The sequence below is a fragment of the Salmo trutta genome, chromosome 40 (assembly GCF_901001165.1).
Source record: "Salmo trutta chromosome 40, fSalTru1.1, whole genome shotgun sequence".
Classification (NCBI taxonomy): domain Eukaryota; kingdom Metazoa; phylum Chordata; class Actinopteri; order Salmoniformes; family Salmonidae; genus Salmo; species Salmo trutta.
Genome location: NC_042996.1, coordinates 14542233 through 14557914, shown reverse-complemented (window position 1 = coordinate 14557914; position 15682 = coordinate 14542233). Strand labels below are relative to the sequence as shown.

The following is a 15682-nucleotide window of genomic DNA, read 5'->3' as shown; positions in this document are numbered from 1 at the left end:
CAATAAAACAAATAAAATATCATTTTCATTGGTTTATGTTAGTGTAGGATATCCGTGTTTCACATGGACCAGTTATTCTTGGAAAAGGTGATATTTTGAAATAGAGCTCATCTCTTCACTTTTTCGAGTTATTTGGCAAAGATAAGTGCTTTGGAAACGTCAGATTCTAATCTTTCTGATACTATATAGAAGTCAAAAGGTCTTACCTGCATGTAACTCTGTAGGAGCCTCAGAGGATTTGAAAAAGTCACTTTCGGGTGCTCTGTTTCCCTGCCTCGGTGTCAATTCCAACTAAACTGCATAAACTGCACTGTCTCTTCATTTCAATTTGACAATTGACAATATTTTTAACCATCACACTATTGTCAATTTAATATTGTCTTTAGGCTAAATCTATTATTATATTTGTGAAATTATTTTCAATATAGTTTATGTGTAGTTTAGATGGGCCATCATCAGCTAAGCAGGCTGACTGCTGGTGAATGACTGGCGGTGAATGAGCGGAAGAAAGAAATACATGTCATTTTAAAACTGGATTTAACACAAATTCTGTTTCTGAAATCGACATTCTAAAAACAAATGTATGCGGTAAATAGACTTATTTAGGCATTAGTTTAAAAATGGCAGAAACATTTACATGTAATTAATATGGAGTCAAAATGACTGAGTCGACGCTTAGTGTTAAATCCACTATTGTTATCTCTCATCATGTGTAGAACACATCATCTGACTGCTGTATTGTAGATCATTCATATAACAAAGGTCGTCCATTTAGATGAAATTATAGCCTAAACTCTATACATGTGATTAGAACGTGGTAACTGTTAAAGAGCATTTCAAATGGCGCTTGGGACATTGGATGGCCCCCTACTGCCGAGACAGGAGCGCGTGACCGCAATTAACAAACGGAACAAAGACCGCCTGAGCTCGCGCAGATCCACGGAATTCAACAGCAGGAGGTGACGTCAGAATCCCGTATTTTGCAGTTGATATGGAGTAGAACATTTAACCCTGTCCCTAACTTTAATTTTCGGTTACTTTTTTTCTCCCGCAAAATACTTTTGCATTAACTTGGCGAGAGAGACATTGAGCAGTGATAGCATGGCAAATTCGTTTAGTTTTTTCTTGAGATTGGAAGGCTCCTGGATTTCTCATCGCGAACAACAGGGGAAGTTCCCCCTGTCCTTGGTCTGCTTCGGGTGTTTTTAAAGTCGACATGGACATTTACGGATACAATGGTGTTTTTCTGGTCAAAAGACTGTTTAATAATGCGGTTTTGGAGATTTCGAATATGTCAGACATTACGAAGGAGAACCCTCAGGGATGCGATAACGGGGCTTTGACAAACAGATTCGGAGTCTTGATTCAAGGGTTGCTGGCCATAGTTGCCTTCAGCACATTGATGGGTGAGTATCTTTCAGAAGAGAACGTAATAATGTATAATTGATGGGTGAGTATAATTGTATAGGATAACTTATTGTTTCGAAATAGCAGATCATGTTTAAAATAAAATACTTAGAAATCACTTTTAAAGGGAAAATCAAGGGTCTACTCAGCCAAGAGCTGCTCTGGTATCCACTGCTGTGGTATCCACTTACTCTCCATCTGGGAGCACGTGGCAGTTTGTTTGTTTATGCTATTTGACGTTTCTATCCGATAGGCTGCTGTTCCACTTTATAAGGCTGATAATAAATATATAATTATATTATAATTCCATTTAAATAGTCTATTATAAGAATGTTTCCCATATCCTTTTTATGTGCTAAGTTTTAAATATTCAGCGACATGCGTAGCCATATATCATCAGTGGCCCATCAACACAAATGTAAACGATCTCGAATGTTTCCTATAACTATTAGACTATTGTATATTCATAAACTATCCTTCAACGATAAACTACTGGTAAACAATCTATAAACCCATTTCATTTGTATTATTCTTATTGTTGAAATGCCTCCTCAAGACAGGGCTGAACGTTTATGGTCTATGATGGAGCAAACTATTTTGAGAGGGTGGTCATAAAATCCTACAGAATACATCCATGCCTTTTTGAATATAAGAGAATAGGCTGTCTATATCTCTATCTACAGTGAGATGACATTTTGTAGTCATGTACTTTACAACAGAGGGATTTATGACAGAAAGGGGTCAGACTCTAAAGGAGAGTGGAGGATCAAATAGCTTTGACCTCCTCGCAGTACTTATTAGTAAGAAGATCAGTATTTAGCTGTGTGTGCGTGTAAGTACTGCGTCAGACAGAGTACCCAAGTCTGTTAATATACTGCTGAAAATCAAGGGTCTACTCAGCCAAGCGCTGCACTGGTATGCACTGCAGAGCTACCCTGTCCATCTCAATGCCTCTCCTCCGCTTGCCAAGATGCATCCATCTTTGTTTAGAGTCCTCTTCCTCTTGGCTATTTTGGGGACTTCCTCCCATTGACAGACCACTGGCCCCACCTTTTGCATGCCAGAGTTCTTGGATACAGTTGCTATCATTTTATGCCAGGCACCAATTCTGGCTTTGCATTCTAACCTTCAGATAGTTTTTGGTTGATAATGAGTCAAGCTGCAGCCACAACATGATGTTGGTATGTGAACAGTCACACACTCAGACCTTGTGTTAGATGGGGAGAGAGGAACAGTGGGTTCCTGTAAGACATGTAGCCCTGAGCTACCAGTGTCCTGATGGGGATGGGTGGACTGAGGGAGCATGTGGTTCTGACTTGTTCCATTCTTTATCCATCTCTCCTGGACCCACAGAGGTCATGTACATTCACAAAGATAGGATTTTTCACTCTTCTATGGCTGTCTCTCTCTCTCTCTCTCTCTCTCTCTCTCTCTCCTCTCTCACGGCGTCTCTCTCATCTCTCCTCTCTCTCTCTCTCTCTCCTCTCTCTCTCTCTCTCTCTCTCTCTCTCTCTCTCCTCTCCTCTCTCTCTCTTCCTCTCCCTCTCTCTCTCTCTCTCCTCTCCTCTCCTCTCCTCCCCTCTCTCACACTCTCCTCCTCTCTCTCCCTCTCTCTCTCCTCTCCTCTCCACCTTCTCCCTCCTCTCCTCCTCTCTCTCTCTCTCTCTCTCCATCTCTCCTCTCCTCTCTGTCTCCTCTCTCGTCTCTCTCTCCTCTCCTCCTCTCTCACTTCTCTCTCATCTCCCTCCTCTCCTCTGCTCTCCTCTCTCCTCTCTCTCTCTCTCTAATCCTCTCCTCTCATCTCTCTCACGGGTCTCTCCATCTCTCCTCCTCTCTCTCTCTCTCTCTCCCTCTCTCCTCTCTCCTCCTCGTCTCTGCTTCACTGGTCTCTCAATCTCTCTTCTCTCTCCTCTCTCTCTCTCCTCTCTCTCTTTCTCTCCTCTGCACTGCGTCTCTCCATCTCTCTCTACAGTGAAGCGGATTCTGTGAGCCGTAGGGATTCAGAAGACCCATGGAGGATCTGGTAAGAGACGGTGTTTTTATTTCTATTTCTTATCAGAGACTGTATCAAACCCCCCAGGGAAGAACAGTGAGAGACCATCGGTTGATCACATGCCGAGGATCAAAGATTCTATTAGATTTAGAGATGTCAATGTTTGTTGCTTGACTTATATATCTGGCTATTACAAGTCACCATGGTGATGGCCATCCTACATTTCACCCCATCTCATCTCTACAGGTTTTACGACATGTCCAAGCAGGCCATTGACGCTCCTTTCATCCACTTCGCCAACGTGTTCCTCTCCAACCTCACAGAAATGGACCCCTGTTCCCTGTGAGTCCATAGCTGTGATTGGACAGGTTGGCAGAAAAAACCTTCCAATCTGAAGCCTCAACCAATCATTATGATACATAAAATGTTCTATTGTGACATACAGCAGACAGGTGCAGTGAAATGTGTTGTTTTACACGGTCAACCATAGTAGTATGCTAGCCCTAATGCAAATTAAGTGATAAGTGCCTTGCTCAAGGACACAATGGCAGATTTTGCACCTTGTCGGCTCGGGAATTCCAACCACTGAACTTTCGGTTTCTGGCCCAACACTCTAACCGCTAGGCTACCTGCTGCCCCATGTCAAATCACTGACTCACTTCCTGGTGGATTTCCACAGGTATCTGATTAACTTCCTACTCGATGCCACGCTAGGCGTGCTGGTCATCTGGGCGGGGGTCAAGGTTGTCTCCAGGATCGTGGAGTACAAGCAGTTCACACTGCTCACCTTTGGAGAATACGGTGAGTCTCCTAGACATCTGTTTAGGTTGTGTCAAATGTTTGGAGGTTGACCAAAGCACAGACAGCTACTGTTCTGTGACTGTGTCGTTGGAGAGGGTTGTGCCAGTTCATTTTCAGAAAAGTTCAGGAAGGTTGACACTTCTTCCTTTCACCACAGGAGGCCGCTGTAGGCTCATGAGAATATTGCATGAAAAACATCCTCCGATTGCGGCACTCGCTCCGTCAGCCTGTTAATCTACCGTATTCCACAAAGTCATTTTCTACTGTATCTGCGCTTGGTTCTGTTTCATGTTCTTTTTTTCCATTGATTATTATGATCCACCGGATTGTAAATGCAGCTGTGCCATGACCACTGGCCAAATGTTTTAGTGGGCTTTAGTTTCCATCCGATCTGTGTCGCTCTCTCTCTCTGTGTGGGGACCTTTCCCCCAAAAGCCTGCTACAAATACTGTCCCTCTGTCATAACTATTGGTCCTGAAAACTAAACAAATAGTAAAACATTTAGCTGTTTGTGTAGAGTTAGTTACAAATCCACTCTGTCCCTCTTAAAGAGCTGAACAACAACCACATGCTGTGTCTCTCATATACCCTTCTCTCCACTGTCTCACTTCTCCCTCTGTCTCTTTGTCTCTCGGTCTCTCGTCTGTCTCTCTCGTCTGTTTCTCTCATATACCCTTCTCTCCGCTGTCTCACTTCTCCCTCTGTCTCTTTGTCTCTCGGTCTCTCGTCTGTCTCTCTCGTCTGTTTCTCTCATATACCCTTCTCTCCGCTGTCTCACTTCTCCCTCTGTCTCTTTGTCTCTCGGTCTCTCGTCTGTCTCTCTCGTCTGTTTCTCTCATATACCCTTCTCCTCCGCTGTCTCACTTCTCCCTCTGTCTCTTTGTCTCTCGGTCTCTCGTCTGTCTCTCTCGTCTGTTTCTCTCATATACCCTTCTCTCCACTGTCTCACTTCTCCCTCTGTCTCTTTGTCTCTCGGTCTCTCGTCTGTCTCTCTCGTCTGTTTCTCTCATATACCTTTCTCTCCGCTGTCTCACTTCTCTCTGTCTCTTTGTCTCTCGGTCTCGCTGTCTGTGTCTCTCGTCTGTCTCTCTCGTCTGTTTCTCTCTGCTGTGTTCCCAGGTGTAGAGTGTTGGTTAATGACAGAGACATGTTCCTGTCTGTGTACACTGAGATGACAGCGAGATGCAAATAGTACACTTGGGACGTGTTTAGACCAGCACACTGAGTTTGTGGGTGCTTGTCTGTGTGTATGAATGCCTCTATGGGGTCAATGTGTGGTTGTGGCAGTCTGGTGTCATCCTCTTTATGGCTGATCTTCCCTAGGTGATGATCTGAGTCCGTTGGTCAGTGTATGTGGTTGCAGTGTGATCACTGTGTGGTCATTAAGGAATGGTCTGTTCTGTCTGACCAGGTGACCCTCCCCAGGCCGCAGCGTGGCTCGGTCAGTGTGGTGTCTACCTTCTCATCATGGTCCTGGAGAAGAGTGTAGTCAGCTTGGTACTGCTCATTCCCGGATGGACCAACGTGAGTAGGCCTACAGTACTCACAACCACCTGCTCCAGGGACATGGGCTAACCCAGATCCTGAGAGAACTGAGAGACTCTACCCACTCGAGGGAGAGAGCGGAAGTGTCAATCATGTTCTTTCTTCTCGGTTCTGTGTTTGAAATCCCTGGTGACAATTTGAAGTCAACAAAGTCAAGGCTGAAAAAGAAAGGGAGGATGAAAGGTTTTGGAGAGAACAAAGAGAAAGAGTTGTCCTTTGAACAGAATGGGAACATTGACCTTCAGCCAAAAGAATATCATTCGGCCCCCTGGGACTAGAGTCTTTAGACAATTTGTTTGGTTGGTTATTTGTTTGAGGCTGTGGATCTCCTGCTCAAACCTTCTTTGTGTTTTATGGTCGTTGTTGCTCTGTTCACTGCTCCTCACTTGAAGAGGGTCGTTTAGTTTTTTTCAGTACACATATTTCTTTTGGACACTGGGGCTTTTTCTCAGGGAGGAAGGCGACCGGGGGGGGGGGGGGGCTACGCGTCTAACAGGAACCCATTAACATACTGTAGCTCATTCCAGACAAATAGAATACTTTGAGCTTTTTTCTCTCTCTGACATGGTGAATACCACATAATCATCACATTAGCTCCAATCTCACACATGTTCCACAGTAGAAAGCCAAAGAGATGCTCTTTCTATTACAGTGAACAATATTGACGATCTAAATGTTATTGTCTTTTGTGCAACGCGTCTGATATTTTGCCCTGCACAAATTGAAAGTGTGTGTTGTGATGCTGTTTCTCTGCGCGCTGCTGTTCCAGCTGCAGTCTGTGTTGCTGGACTACATCCCTAACCCACAGGTGGACCTTGTGTTGGTCATGCTCATCGTGCCCGTCATTGTCAACGTGAGTCTCAACCAACCTGCAATAACACTGCATAATGTTGTGTATATGTCAGAGGAGGCTGCTGAGGGGAGGATGGCTCATAATAATGGCTGGAATGGAGTGAATGGAAACCATGTGTTTTCTGATACTGTTCTATTCATTCCATTCCAGCCATTACTATGAGCCGTCCTTCCCAATTAAGGTACCACCAACCTCCTGTGGTATATGTAAACTCAGCAAAAAAAGAAACATCCTCTCACTGTCAACTGTTTATTTTCAGCAAACTTAACATGTGTAAATATTTGTATAAACATAACATTCAACAACTGAGACATAAACTGAACAAGTTCCACAGACATGTGACTAACAGAAATGGAATAATGTGTCCCTGAACAAAGGGGGGGTCAAAATCAAAAGTAACAGTCAGTATCTGGTGTGGCCACCAGCTGCATTAAGTACTGCAGTGCATCTCCTCCTCATGGACTGCACCAGATTTGCCAGTTTTTGCTGTGAGATGTTACCCCACTCTTCCACCAAGTCACCTGCAAGTTCCCGGACATTTCTGGGGGGAATGGCCCTAGCCCTCACCCTCCGATCCAACAGATTCCAGACGTGCTCAATGGGATTGAGATCCGGGCTCTTTGGTGGCCATGGCAGAACACTGACATTCCTGTCTTGCAGGAAATCCCGCACAGAACGAGCAGTATGGCTGGTGGCATTGTCATGCTGGAGGGTCATGTCAGGATGAGCCTGCAGGAAGGGTACCACATGAGGTAGGATGATGTCTTCCCTGTAACACACAGTGTTGAGATTGCCTGCAATGACAACAAGCTCAGTCCGATGATGCTGTGACACACCGCCCCAGACCATGACGGACCCTTCACCTCCAAATCGATCCCGCTCAAGAGTACAGGCCTTGGTGTAATGCTCATTCCTTCGATGATAAACGCGAATCCGACAATCACCCCTGGTGAGACAAAACCGCAACTCGTCAGTGAAGAGCACTTTTTGCCAGTCCTGTCGGGTCCAGCGACGGTGGGTTTGTGCCCATAGGCGACATTGTTGCCGGTGATGTCTGGTGAGGACCTGCCTTACAACAGGCCTACAAGCCCTCCGTCCAGCCTCTCTCAGCCTATTGTAGACAGTCTGAGCACTGATGGAGGGATTGTGCGTTCCTGGTGTAACTCGGGCATTTGTTGCTGCCATCCTGTACCTGTCCCGCAGGGGTGATGTTCCGATGTTCTGATCCTGTGCAGGTGTTGTTACATGTGGTCTGCCACTGCAAGGATGATCAGCTGTCCATCCTGTCTCCCTGTACCGCTGTCTTAGGCATCTCACAATACGGACATTGCAATTTATTGCCCTGGCCACATCTGCAGTCCTCATGCCTCCTTGCAGCATGCCTAAGGCATGTTCACACAGATGAGCAGGGACCCTGGGCATCTTTCTTTTGGTGTTTTTCAGAGTCAGTAGAAAGGCCTCTTTAGTGTCCTAAGTTTTCATAACTGTGACCTTAATAACCTTCCGTCTGTAAGCTGTGTCTTAACGGCCGTTCTACAGGTGCATGTTCATTAATTGTTTGTGGTTCATTGAACAAGCATGGGAAACATTGGTTAAACCCTTTACAATGAAGATCTGTGAAGTTATTTGGATTTTTACGAATTATCTTTGAAAGACAGGGTCCTGAAAAAGGAATGTTTCTTTTTTGCTGAGGTTAGTATTCCAGACAGTGCATAAAGCTTGTATTTTTGGATAGAAAACCTGCATGAAGTTTACAGAATGCAGTATGTAGGCTTACTAGGCTACACTGATTGTACATTACATGGCCATTCTGCGTCCACCACTGCACCAGTTGTACTGACTGAGTTTGTTCTCTGTGTGACCCTCTGTAGTCCATCGTGTTCTGGGTGGTGGACAGTCTGATGAGGAAGTACAAGTACAAGAGCCTGGACGACTCCTGTGACCCCCTCGACCAAGGTCAACTCCACGGCGCCGTGGGTTACTGGCGACGAGTCACAGGTGAGAGTCAGTTAACTAGAGATGTCACTGACAAAAAAAAAAATTGGTCGACTGAAAGACCCATCGATTGGTCAAAATTTTAAAACGTGTGTTTTTCTCTCTCTCATATATATAGAAACACCCTATGTGTTTTAATAAAATCAACTATATGCATTGAGCTTGTCTGATGCTTTAAGCTCACCGTTTGATGAAATAAGGCACAAATGACTGAAGAGGTCAGAGATCAAGATAACCAGAAGAAAAACTTCACCTCCTCCCGCTCCTAATGGTTTTTCCAGATTCTGCCGTTACTCTCCTGAAGTTGCTGGTAATAGGCTACACAAGGAGTCGGCAACATTTCTTATGTGGAATGACCATTTATCTTACCATTTCTACCGATCTGCGTGTCAGTTATAGTTTTCATATGCACATTTTTTGTGGAACAGTTTCATTTATAAAAACATCTTCGTACCTCAAAATCATTGTCATGTGGTTAATCAGATGAAAATGATACAAACCTAAAATGTAACTTATATTGCCATTTCCAACTATATAAAAATAGCCTATAAAACCAACAAATAAAAACATTGCTGCCTGCAGGTAGAAAATGTCCTGATGAAAATAAATATCCTATTAAACACATTGGCTACTCATGACCTGTCTGCAGTGAACGTTGAAAAATTGTATCAACTATTTACTTGGGTCTGGCCTGAAACTCCTTGCAACATTGTATAAAATATCTCGGGCCCTCAAAGTTGTCCATGCTAGTGAGCTCGGGACAAACACAGCTGTAGGCTATTTGCGTAAGGGATAAGAAGAAATCAGTTTGGCCTATTTTATGTTTCCACTGGATCAGAGCATGACATATTTCCCTTTCACGCTGACTCGTTATTGAAAGGGAGAGAGCTGGAAAGATTTTTTTAAATACATTGAGGAATTGTCATTTTCAATGGATGTAAAAACATACTTTGTTTGCTTTCTGTTTGAAGTGAAGAACACATTACCTTGAGAAGCTCTACAGCTCATTAGTGGTTGTGTATTAAGCCAATCAGAAATACTATCATATCCTCAATAGAGGTCGACCGATTACTCGGAATGTCTGATAAATTAGGGCCGATTTCAAGTTTTCATAACAATCGGTAATCGGCATTTTTGGACACCGATCATGGCCGATTACATTGCACTCCACGAGGAGACTGCATGGCAGGCTGACTACCTGTTACGCGAGTGCAGCAAGGAGCCAAGGTAAGGTGCTAGCTAGCATTAAACGTATCTTATAAAAAAACATCAATCTTAACATAATCACTAGTTAACTACACATGGTTGATGATATTACTAGTTTATCTAGCTTGTGCTGCGTTGCATATAATCGATGCGGTGCCTGTTAATTTATCATTGAATCATAGCCTACTTCGCCAAACGGGTGATTTAACAAGCGCATTCGCGAAAAAAGCACTGTCGTTGCACCAATGTGTACCTAACCATAAACATCAACGCCTTTCGTAAAATCAATACACAAGTATATATTTTTAAACCTGCATATTTAGTTAATATTGCCAGCTAACATGAATTTCTTTTAACTAGGGAAATTGTGTCATTTCTCTTGTGTTCTGTGCAACAGAGTCAGGGTATAAGCAGCAGTTTGGGCCGCCTGGCTCGTTGCGAACTGTGAAGACTATTTCTTCCTAACAAAGACAGCCAACTTCGCCAAACGGGGGATGATTTAACAAAAGCGCATTTGCGAAAAAAGCACAATCGTTGCACGACTGTACCTAACCATAAACATCATAAACATAGCGAGCCAAGCCTAATCGCCCAACGTCAGTGCCCGACCTCACTAATGCTCTTGTGGCTGAATGGAAGCAAATCCACGTAGCTATGTTCCAACATCTAGTGGAAAGTCTTCCCAGCAGAGAGGAGGCTGTTATAGCTGCAAAGGGAGGACCAACTCCATATTAATGCCCATGATTTTGAAATGAGATGTTTGACTAGCAGGTGTCCACATACTTTTGGTCATGTAGTGTATATTTGCTACTGCTCGACTAAAATATGTTAGTTGAGCAACAGCCTATCGGCCAAACAATCGACCAGTCAAATAATTGCCGTCAGCCCTACAGTTAACCATAAGAGGGGACTGCAGATCTGAGTGCTACTGCTCTGTGGGATCATGAAGGGACGCCGTTTGATGATACAACATTAAAGCCCATGGGCATAAAAGAGACTTTCCCACCAAACATCACCGTAACACTCCACATCCCAATGGGACACTGGCTAAAGATGTGTGTTTGTTGAGAAAGAAAAGAAACAGGATGTGTGAGAGAGGTTTGTCACAGTGATTTAGCCTGTCTGCACCTGTTTTATGTGGGCTTCCCCCCTACAAACACACACACACACACACACTGCTCTCTGGGTCGGTCTAAAGGGCAACTGGCCCACAGTTACTGTCAAGGAAAGACTAAGTCATGGAAAATCCCCCTTCTCCTCTCCCCCTTTCTCTCCATTTTTGTTTCTCTCTTTGTTTTCACCCGACAATTTGTGGTGGTGTTTCTCTGTGGGTCAGTTATCCGAGTTGGATTGTGCCGTGTGGAATTGAGTCAATGTCTTACTTGTCCCTGTTGTTCTGGAAAATATGAGTATCATAGCAATGTTATTGACATTCCTTGTTTGGCAAGACACGAGTGATGGATGGCACTAGATCGGCCTGCCAGTTGTCACGTCGTTGAGTCAAGTGTCTTCTGTGTTATTTCATGTTGTAGAGTTGCTCCTAATCTGTTGAGATTGTAGTCTACCGTAAGTGTGTGATCACCTTGTTTCGTTGGATCCATTGTGAGAATTGTATTTGGTGAGAGAACAGTATGTGGTGAATAGTGATGTCATTATGATATTAGTTAACTGTCTCCAGTGGGTGTATAGTGTTGGTCTATTTGAGTGGGAAACCATGTACTGTATATTGGAGTAGTGAGACTGTCGACAGAAGCTTCCTGTGTTGGGGAATCAGAGAGAATTGACCTCCTACACAGCAGTCAATGTGTTACTGTACACTCTCCTCTCTCTCGCTCTGTCCTCTCTCTCTCTCACCCTCTCTCTGGAGTCACAATGATTATGACAGACTGGCAGTGTTGCTCTCTCTCCCTCCTCGTCCCTGGTACTCTGCCAAGCAGCAACAAATCATCCCTTCATCCCGGGAATAAAAGTGACATTTGGAATTAATTTCCATTCAGTGATGTTATGGAAAGCAGATCGGAGTGGAGGAGGAGAAGAAAGAGGGAGAGAACTATGTCCATGGTAGAGAGGAGGCCATTGATTAGGGAGAGCTGTTGGAGTTTGGTTGGTCAATAGTGTGTGTGCAATGAGTTTGATTTCAGTTCCCGACATGGTCTGTAGGATAGTGTTGGAGAATGATTTCACCCATGGTCAGCTGTGACCATATGGTGTTCAGAGAAGGCTGTTTACTTTTATCATAAACAGCCAAACATTTAGTTATTTTAGAGCTGTTATGGCCTTTCTGGTGTATGCTGTCAAACTGACTAGTTAAACGCCCTAACATCACCGACCTGTTTCCTTATGGGATGAAACACAGACATAACATCGATAGACATCTTGGTCTGAGTGTACAGTATCTGAATGAAGATTATTTATTTGGGATTGGCCTCATATCGGTGAGAGAGGAAGGCTGGGCAAGCCCCCTTTCTGCCTCTGCTTCTTCCATTACAATAATCTCATCCAAGATGTTTCTGTATTGCGTGCATGCACACACTACCATAATCTCATTCAAGATGTCTCTGTATCCAGCATTTGAAAAGTATTCGGATAGCTTGACTTTTTCCACATTTTGTTAAATTACAGCCTTATTCTAAAATTGATGATGGAATTTGTTTAAATCAATCTACACACAATACCCCATAATGACAAAGCAAAGAAGTTTAGATTTTTTTGCAAATGTATTAAAAATAGAATAACAGAAATATTCAGACTCTTTACTCAGTACTTTTTGATTACAGCCTCGAGTCTTCTTGTGTATGACGCTACAATCTTGGCACACCTGTATTTAGGAAGTTTCTCCCATTTCTTCTCCACAGATTCTCTCAAGCTCTGTCAGGTTGGATGGGGAGCGTCACTGCACAGCTATTTTCAGGTCTCTCCAGAGATGTTCCATTGGGTTCAAGTCCGGGCTCTGGCTGGGCCATTCAAGGACATTCAGAGACTTGTCCCGAAGCCACTCCTGCGTTGTCTTCGCTGTGTGCTTAGGGTCGTTGTCCTGTTGGAAGGGGAACTTTCGCCCCAGTCCTGAGCGCTCTGGAGCAGGTTTTCATCAAGGATCTCTCTGTACTTTGCTCCGTTCGTCTTTCCCTCGATCCTGACTAGTCACCCAATCCCTGCCGCTGAAAAACATCCCACAGCATGATGCTGCCACCACCATGCTTCACCGTAGGGATGGTGCCAGGTTTCCTCCAGACGTGACGCTTGGCATTCAGGCCAAAGAGTTCAGTCTTGGTTTCATCAGACCAGAGATACTTGTTTCTCATGGTCTGAGAGTCCTTTAGTGGCCTTTTTGGCAAACTCCAAGCGGGCTGTCGTGCCTTTTACTGAGGAGTGGTTTCCGTCTGGCCACTCTACCATAAAGGCATGATTGGTGGAGTGCTGCAGAGATGGTTGTCCTTTTGGAAGGTTCTCCTACCTCAACAGAGGAACTATGGAGCTATGTCAGAGTGACCATCGGGTTCTTGGTCACCTCCCTGACCAAGGCCCTTCTCCCCCGATTGCTCAGTTTGGCCGAGCGGACAGCTTTAGGAAGAGTCTTGGTGGTTCCAAACTACTTCCATTTAAGAATGACGGCGGCAACCGTGTTCTTGGGGACCTTCAATGCTGCAGACATTTTTTGGTATTGTGTGTAGATTGATTTGGTATTTTTTTTATTTAATCCATTTTTAGAATAAGGCTGTAACGTAACAAAATGTGTAAAAAGTCAAGGGGTCTGAATACTTTCTGAATGTAATATGGTGGTTTATTATGCCATAAAAGCCTTTCCATAAAGCGTATGAGGTTCTGGAATTCCACTATGTTGTGATGATGATATATGGTGAAGCAGTGGTCTGGACAAAATTCCAGACTGGGAATAAAGTGGAATTTTATAGCCTTGGGTTGGAAATAACAGCACACCAGACCTGGACAGATCAGCTCGTCCTGGCCGACAGCTGCTCACGTATCTGTGTGACGATGTCTGTATGTTTGTGTATCTGTTCCCTGACGTGTTTCTCCCTCATATCCAGGTCCCGTTGCCCGTCGACACAGACCCTGAGGAGGAGGATAGGTCAACAATGGATCCGAGGAGGGTCCCACTCTAGCCTCCCAGTAGTGGGCATAATACCTAGCTGGGTGGAGGTGTAGCTCTGGTATCCTTCTCTACAAGACCCTGACACACACGCTGACCCGCGCCACACACAAACGCGAGCACGGGTGTGTGAATGTACGCTCCTTCCAAATCACACGCATTTGCTTTTTTTCATTGTACACATCCCAATGATGTCTTTGATGATGACTTGGCTGTTATGAGGATGTTGAATGTTATATTAACTATGCTTTACGATGGAGGGGGAAAAAAGTCCTTCGCCCTTGCATTCCCTGTTTACCAAAACAACAAGCTTGGTGGGGCTATAAAGTGTCTCGTAATGGAGATAATTAGAGAGTGCAGTGATGATGATGAAAGAGTAAATCTGTCCTCTCTCACGGGGGGGTTTTGTGAAAAGGGTGTTTGTTGATGTCCAAAGAGCTCCTTGACATACCGTACTTCTGAAGAGTAGCGGTAAGGTGTCAGTACAATCTCCTCTGTTTTCCTTCATCATACAGATAACTGCTTAGTTCAAACCTCGACATACAGCATCTAATGGTCTGTTATTAAATACGTTTTGGACCTGTAGTATTTAGTAGAATCCACTACTAGTGTCCTTTCCTCCTTCGCCACTAACAAGTGGAAGGGCTGGATAGTTTCAATCATATGGATTTCACCTATCACGTCCACTCATATCAGTTGTCAGACTATTGTAACTCAGCCGGAGGAGTTGGACCTTGAAGTTGGAAATGTTTTATCTGAGTTGGACTGTAGTGGTCTAGTCTGGAACAGTTCTTCACACTCTCCAGAGGATGTTTAACAAGGTGGAAAATGGTATTCTATGTGGAAAATGGACCAGATAATTTTATATTCCTCATGGATGTCCATTTGGGATTGATTTGGATTTATCCAAATCTTTGCAATGTTTCTAATATGATCTAAAGAGCTTTGTGATTTTGAATGTTCTAATGTATTTTCTTATTTCTTTTGTCTATTTGACATATTTTACTGTATTCATATTACTTGTGGTTAAACATGTAGTCATGGGAGATTTCCAAGTGGTATCCCAGAAATGATCACGGTCAATTCGGAGATTACCCGAGATACCAAAATAGTGTTCAGTTTACAATTGTATGTTCATTCTTATAGATCACATTTCTCAATCATTGAGCTGTTAACTTGAACATGAAAATACAGTACTGCCATTTTTGTATTAATTGAATGATGTTCCTGGAACCATTTAATGTCTTAGTGATGTGAAAGATTCTGATTGTGGGACTGTCATTTCATGTGACCTCAAATGTATAGAACAGCTACTGTGAGGACCTGTGCCACTACACTGTTTGCATTTATGCTAATTATTCACTGTAAAAAAATTATCTATAATATCTTTTTTATTTAGCGTTGCTCCAGTCCATCATGTTTGTGGAAACATTATTTTTAATTGTGACTGAAATAGAATGTTTAATGGATATCCACTTGAAAGTGCCATGTTGCTATAATATATTCATGATTCATTTATGATACGAGAAAAATGTCTTATTTGTCTTAACTGTTGTCACTGTTTGTATTATAATAATTTAAAGTAAAATTGTATAAAAAAACAAACACAGGTGTTAAATTCCTTTGGTGGCTTAGGTCAGCCCGGTGGCCCCTGAGCTCGATGACAGACACCTGAGCGGGACGTGGAGTAGTACACCGCTGTGACCCCAAAATGATGACAGGAGGGATGAGGGGGGTGGTTAGAGAGGGAGCTAGTCATTGGGACAGGTAGAGG

At 43.6% G+C, this 15682-nt stretch overlaps 1 pseudogene; it reads left to right on the top strand.

Moving 5' to 3' along the window:
- The first annotated feature begins 1291 nt into the window (after nucleotides 1-1291).
- Nucleotides 1292-15432, top strand: LOC115180168 (store-operated calcium entry regulator STIMATE-like; annotated as a pseudogene).
- The last annotated feature ends 250 nt before the right edge of the window (nucleotides 15433-15682 follow it).